Here is a 6776-nt window from a genome sequence, read left to right on the forward strand (position 1 = left end):
ATTTTTTAATTAATAAACAAAACCATAGTTATCAAAATCGTTCCATTAAAACATAAGTAATAGTATCTCACATCAAATCATCTGTCAAAATATCAAATTAAACATCCCAAGATATAAACATAATGGTGTGTGCACTGCAATCATCCCGAGCTCTTCCCCTTGCTACCGGAAGTACCTAAAACCAAAACTAAAAACTATAACCACGAAGCTTAGTGAGTCTCCCTAAACTACCACATACCATACACATAACATGAAACTAGGAGATACGGGCCCCGCCCACACTCAATGAGATATGGGCCCCGCCCACACTCAGCTACTATGAGATACGGGCCTCGCCCACACTCAGCTACTATGAGATAAGGGCCCCTCCCACACTCAGCTACTGTGAGATACGAGCCCCGCCCACTCTTAGCTACTATGAGATACGGGCCCCGCCCACACTCAGCTACTAGGAGATACGGTCCCCGCCACACTCAGCTAGTCATGAAAATACATACAGGTATCATACATACAACAAGTATAACTAAGCATATAAATTTGTACCATATCAACTATCTATGAGATACGGGCCCCGCCCACACTTAACTACTAATCAGATCACATATACGGGTCGTCCTTGGTGCCGTAGACCCGTTCCTAATAAAGGAAACTCACCTCAATGTCGTGAATAGCTGAAAGTCACTGCTCCGCAACCGACTTTACTCACACCCTATACAAAACAACGTCTTAGATAACATACCATACTCAAAACCCCTTCACGGGTCAACCTTGGTCAAACTCAAATTCAAGGTCAAAGTCAACATCCTGGGTTGACTCAACTCCCCGAGTTGGTCCATCAACTCGTCGAGTTCCACGAATCATAACCCTGAAATCGCGATTCAACTCGTTGAGTTCTTTCACAACTCGCCGAGTTTGTCCTATCTACAGAATCATGACTTCTACAGTCAACTCGTCGACTCATCCTTGAACTCGTCGTGTTTTGCTTTTAACAGAATCGGGACACCTCGTCCCAACTCGTCGAGTTCCTCTATGGACTCGGTGACTTCTTCAGTCAGTTAAGCCATCTTAATAGATTAAGCCCCTAATCTTCAGATCTAAGCCCTATACTCCACCAATACACTGAAATTGTCCTTTTAAGGGTAAAATTTCCAACTTTACCCGTTAATACCCTTACTTGCTGAATCTTGCTTAACCCCTAAATTCTTTAGAACCAAGATCTTGGTTCACAAGCCATCAATACTCCAAACTAAGGCATATACACTGAGATTTTGACCCTAAATACTACATGAACACGTAAAGCTTCCACCTTTCTCTCCATGCATGGCCTTTTGGAGCTTAATAGGCTAAAATGACATCCTATAGCTTGCATGGGGCTTCAATGGCCATAAATTTTGCACCTTTATGCCATGAAAGCCCTCCATGCTTCCAGATATGATGGTATACTCACTTGGAACGTCCATTTCCCAAAGGTCATGCTTCTTGAACCAAAAACCCAATAATGTGATAATAAGGAGATATAAGAAGTTACTAAGCAAGTTTGAGACTTGCTTACCAGTAAATGAAGAGGATGAAATGGAGTCTCTGGATCCACTAGCTTCTTCTTGAATCCACAAGCTTCTCCTTCCTTCACAAGCTTCAAAACACACAAAAATTCACTCAAAGGTGTCTCACAAGCTCACAATTGCATTAGGGTTTCTAGATCTAGGGTTTGGGACTTGGAGGCTGTAAATGAGGCCAGCATGTGGGGATTAAGATGCTTAAATAGGGTGCAAAACCCCGAAATTAGGGTTTCACTCTGGCAGTCCTACTCGTCGAGTTGGTTCCTCCAACTCATCGAATTCCTATATAAAGATGAATAAAATTATAATTTAAATACATACGAGGAACCCGGTGTTACAGTGCATCTCATCCCCTTGAGGGATTGCTTCCTCATCGACCTTTTATGTGTTGGTTCGTGCGACTCTCCATTGGCTTTGATCGTGCAGGATAAAGTTGCAGATTCTAGGATCAGGGAGGATGTGATATGGAATTCCTTGAGGACAGAAACAAGCGAAGCGCCCATCTGGATGCTTGCAGATGTGATGCATGTTAGTCAAAGCATGGGAATCCAAAAGATTATTGTCATCCACGGTGTTGAGAGAAAAACTTAGAGACACACTTGAACAAATGTTAGAACAAGTAGATTGCGGAATAGTTAATCTCGAAGGATCTAACAGCTCAACAATAATATTAATAAGTTAGAGTTAGATAGTTAGAGAGTTAGTTTCGGAAAAGTAAAGAAATAGAAATGACAATAATTGTTATATCAAGTATACACATAAGTTGATTCATAACAAGGAATGCATTCAAACCAAGTTAATAAGGACGATCAAACTTAGTGATTAAGTCACAAAAGACTTGCTCCGAAGAGAGGTTATAATCAGTTGTATTCTAGTAAGATTTGAGAGTAAGAAGGGATGAGTAATTAGATAGAGAGATAGAAAAGATAACTTCAGAGATGTGTATTCAGAATAAATAGATGCGTGTTTGTGAATACAAGAGAATGAGCTCTATTTATAGAGACTCACGAAGTACACTAGATCACATCTCTAAGAGTAGCCATGCAAGGCATACTAGACAATAGAGAGTATTACAATAAAAGACAAGTAAAGTAATCTAGTAAAGTGACTGCGGTAGGTAGGGACTCCGGATGCGGTTGCTGATGAAGGAGCTCGACTGCGGGTGCTTGACGGCTGCGGTAGCTGAAGTTCAAGAGGGTCACTTTTTATGATTCAACAATTTCCCCCTAAGTGACGTCTTTAACTTTTGTTCAGCTATCAAGTTTAATAAACTTCACTAGGATCCACCAAAACTTCCTAATTTTTTCCAACCAGATGATTCTCCTTAAAATCTCGAACTTGACTTCTGCAGTAGTGTGCTTGGATTTTTCAACTGTGGTTCGGCAGATATCAAGTTGCTTCCTGGTGAGGCGATGCATGGCAGACATAGGAATGAAGTATTTGACATTATCGATCTTCCTTTTGAAAATGACTCCAAGTTCAGGAAAATTGGTTGCACCTAAGGATCTTTCTTGATAGCCTTCGGTAGGCATTGGTGCAGGATCGAGTGGTGGCAGATCAAATTTCTTGGCAATGGTGGGGTAGATGTCTGCATCGATTTTAGCAAAATCGCAAACAGTTTCCTTCAAGAAAATATTAGCCCTTTCAAGTGCAATCTTCATCTTCGGGTGCTTCTTCGACTTGTTCTGAAACACCTTAGCTATGAGAAAGACTTCTTCCGGATTCATGCAGGGGAAGTCAGCTTGGGTGCGGACATAGTTGTGTCCTCTTCTAGTGAGGGTGTACTGGATGAAGTCAGCCTTCATGAACTTCCGAATCTTGTAGTTCTTGACTGCGGATGGTCTATCGTTAGACCATATTTTCTCAATGGGAGAGGCATGCTTAGCATAAAAAAGACTAAGTCTCTCAAATTCCATTGGCAGTCTTTTGTGGTATGGAAGGCTGCAGTCGAATTGCTCAAACACAGTGAAGTATTTGGCATTTGGAGAGATTGGGACATCCCAGTAGCCATCCGAAGCGGGTTCAGCATAGGTGAGGTGAGGTCTGTAGTCTTCATCCAGCAGTCTGCAGTGAGGATTGATCCAAGAGTTTATCAAGGATTCGTCCATGATGGTATCAAAACCGCATTCTCTCCATATGAGCTCCGCAAGTTTAGCTGCCTTCCAATCTTTTTTCCTTTGGGTGGTGGCAGGGGAGTCATTTGAGCTTGGAGAGGACATGTGCTCAACCAGGTTTTTGAAGTGAGGGGGAGTCTCTGGTTTCTCAACTGTGGTCTCTTTTTGAGGTGGAGTCTGAAGAGATGGAGAGTGATGAGATGGTTGCGGTGAGGGTTGCGATGTAGGAATTTTTTTGGTGATGATGGGGGGACTCTGATGCTGTGAGATGGAGTGATTTGAATGATGGACTTCTTCTTCACTGTGATGGACTTCATCTTCACTTCCCCCTCTTGAGGAATGCAACCCAGGGGCTTCCTCAAGCCATTTTCGAAGGCCATCAACTTTGGCAAAAACGTCTTGAAATTAAGCTTTGAGGGCATCGGCCAACTGTTGATTATTAGGAATGGAGGAGTTGAAGAGCAGTCTATGAATTTCCTTGGTGAGCTGAAGAATCTCGGGACCATGGAAGTTGGAGGACAGGGATCGTTGCAGTCTATTGATTGTGGCTTGAAGAACTGAGATAGTGGACTCATATGCAGTGTGAGTCTCAGCTATCAGTTTTTGAGACTGTGTGGCTTGATTCACAATGGCTGCTTGGAGATCTTTCTTGATTGCGGTCACCTCAGAGATGAGGCATTCCGCAGCAGCCATGAAGTCTTTGTGATTTGCCTGTCGATTATTGTCAAGGGACCAGATTCCCATTTCGACTTTGAGAGAAATTCTCTCAGCAGCCAATCGCCCACGCATTTCCAAGCGCTCTATCCGTTCAATTACTGACTGCGGTCCAGGCAGGTCTTCTAGTTGCGGTTGAGTTGGCTTGACCGCAGCCATAATTTGATCAACTTTTGCTTGTAAGCTCAGAAATTCTTTTCTTGTGATAGCATTCTTCTTCTTTTTCTTCTTCTCTTTGGGTTTAGAAGTTGAATGGTGAGAGCCACTGGATTCCTCTTCTTCATCGAACATCATAAGGTCATCATCAGAGGGAGTGGGTTTGTTTACCTCCTGAATATCCTCTTCATCAAGACCGAAGGTGGGAGCAGAACTGACTTCTATTGCGGTTCCTTCGTCTTGTGATTCATTAAATGTTGGAGTTGGAATTGGATTTGGAGTTGGAGTTGGAGTTGGAGTTACTCTGGAGGGGCCTGCACCTTCACCTGTTGCTTGAGCTTTAAGGATTGTTTCAGCCATCTCGGTCATCTAGTCTTGAACCTTTAGAATGGTGGCTACGGTATTGGCATTATTGATTGCATCTGCCCAATACTTAGCCACTGACTGGATTTCTTGCTCCTTTTGTTGTTGTTGCTTGATCTGTTGTTCCTTGCGTGCTTCGAATGCCCTTCTGAAAACGACATATTTCTTGATTTCTGACTCAGTTACAGGAGTGTAGCGTAACCATGAGTCGTTTGATTCATCCCATCAAATCCTTGGAAGCGCACCGAAGTGTCCTTCGGGTCCACGGATCCTTGCACATTTGTGCTCACCGTGCCTAAACCACCTGCTGCGGATGTAAGCAGAGTAGGATTTCCTGAGCTTCCTTGGTCTCCTTGACCCGTAGTCAAGTTTGGCCACGGCTCAGTTCTGGCATGGGCGGAAGAAATGCCTTGCGGTTGGGGAGGTGTTTGAAGTGTTTGGGTTACGTTCAAGAGGATGGAGCGCAACTCCTCAAGTGAAAAGAAATGCAGTCGGGAAGTCCTGGAGACCTTAGGGCGTGCACCAGTGTCATCCTCTTGGGATTGAACTGGGGGGGAGTCTCCACGAAGTGATGAAACAAACTCACTTTCTGAGCTTGATTGGTATTCGATGGTGGTGTTGAATGGGTCTGCGGCCACCCCAAGGACTACCAGAGCCTTTTGAGAGGCTGAGATATCAGTCCGGTCACGCATATGGCCAGTGGTATTGGTTTTTCTTTTCTTAAGGATGGCCATTGGTTGCGCATCCTCATCAGAATCACTATCAGGTGTGGGTGCAGTTGGTTTGGTTTTACGTTTCTTGGAGGGTGCGGTTGCTTTGGGAGCATCCTTCTTGGGAGTTCTTTGTTTCTTCTTGGAGGCCAATTTCTTTCTTCTTTGAGAAAGATTGGATAGAGTAGTGGAAGAAGGGACTGCGGTACCTTCAGGGTTGATGATTGCGGATGGGTTTTGAAGAGGCGGGGTAGGAAGGTATGGGGCAATACCTTCCGTAGCCTCAATATGATCTGAGACATCAGCAGTCTCAAGACCAAGAGTGGAAAGAATGTGGGTAGGAAGTCTTCGAATTGGTCCAAAAATAGATTGATCAGAGGAGGGATTGTACCTTTTGAGATCCTTGGGGACAAAGAAATTGATGTCACTGCCCATGTCGATCCCTGCATCTGCATGGAGGTCTGAAATGCAGAGGGACCAGAACCTTGGGAAAGTGAGTTCGGTTGGGTTCTCCCTTGGGCTCTCCTTGGGAATGTATTGAAGAAAGTCGTCCCATAGGATCTGCCCGTAGTTCACGTCATGACTTGTGAAGATGCTCCACACCAGCTCCAGAAGTTTGAGTCCCATATTGTCCGTGCCTCCGGTTCTGCCAGACAGACTGCGGATGACGAAGTGGCAAACAAATTGCCAGACCGCAGGCAGTTGGTTTTTCTTGAATTCACCAATCACTTTAATCTTCTTCTGATATCCCGTTTGGTAAAGTGCAGAAGTGACGTCTGTCATGGATGGGGTGAAAATCTTGATGGAGGGATGAACAAGGAGGTTAATGGCAGAAAGAAACTTTTCTTTGGACAGAATGACCAAAGAATCGTTAACCAGGTTAAGATGAACTTCTTACGGGTTTTCGAGTGGGCGATAGGCTGAGAAGGCACATTTGAATAAGGTTGAGATTGGGACAACGTCTGTGAAAGCATCGAAGGGGCCAAACAGGGGGTGATTCTTCATAAACTTGATCATCAGTTTGATCGGAGCATTGTAGGATGAGTGATCTTTAAACACACCTCTGAAGTTGCTTGAACCAATCATGGGAGAGTCTGAACCAGTAGGGTTCACTGATCCAGATGCCTTGGATTGTTTCTTGGAAACACCTGATTTCACCA

Source organism: Lactuca virosa, chromosome 4, assembly GCF_052849685.1.
Source record: "Lactuca virosa cultivar CGN04683 chromosome 4, Lactuca_virosa_CGN04683_v6, whole genome shotgun sequence".
Lineage (NCBI taxonomy): Eukaryota > Viridiplantae > Streptophyta > Magnoliopsida > Asterales > Asteraceae > Lactuca > Lactuca virosa.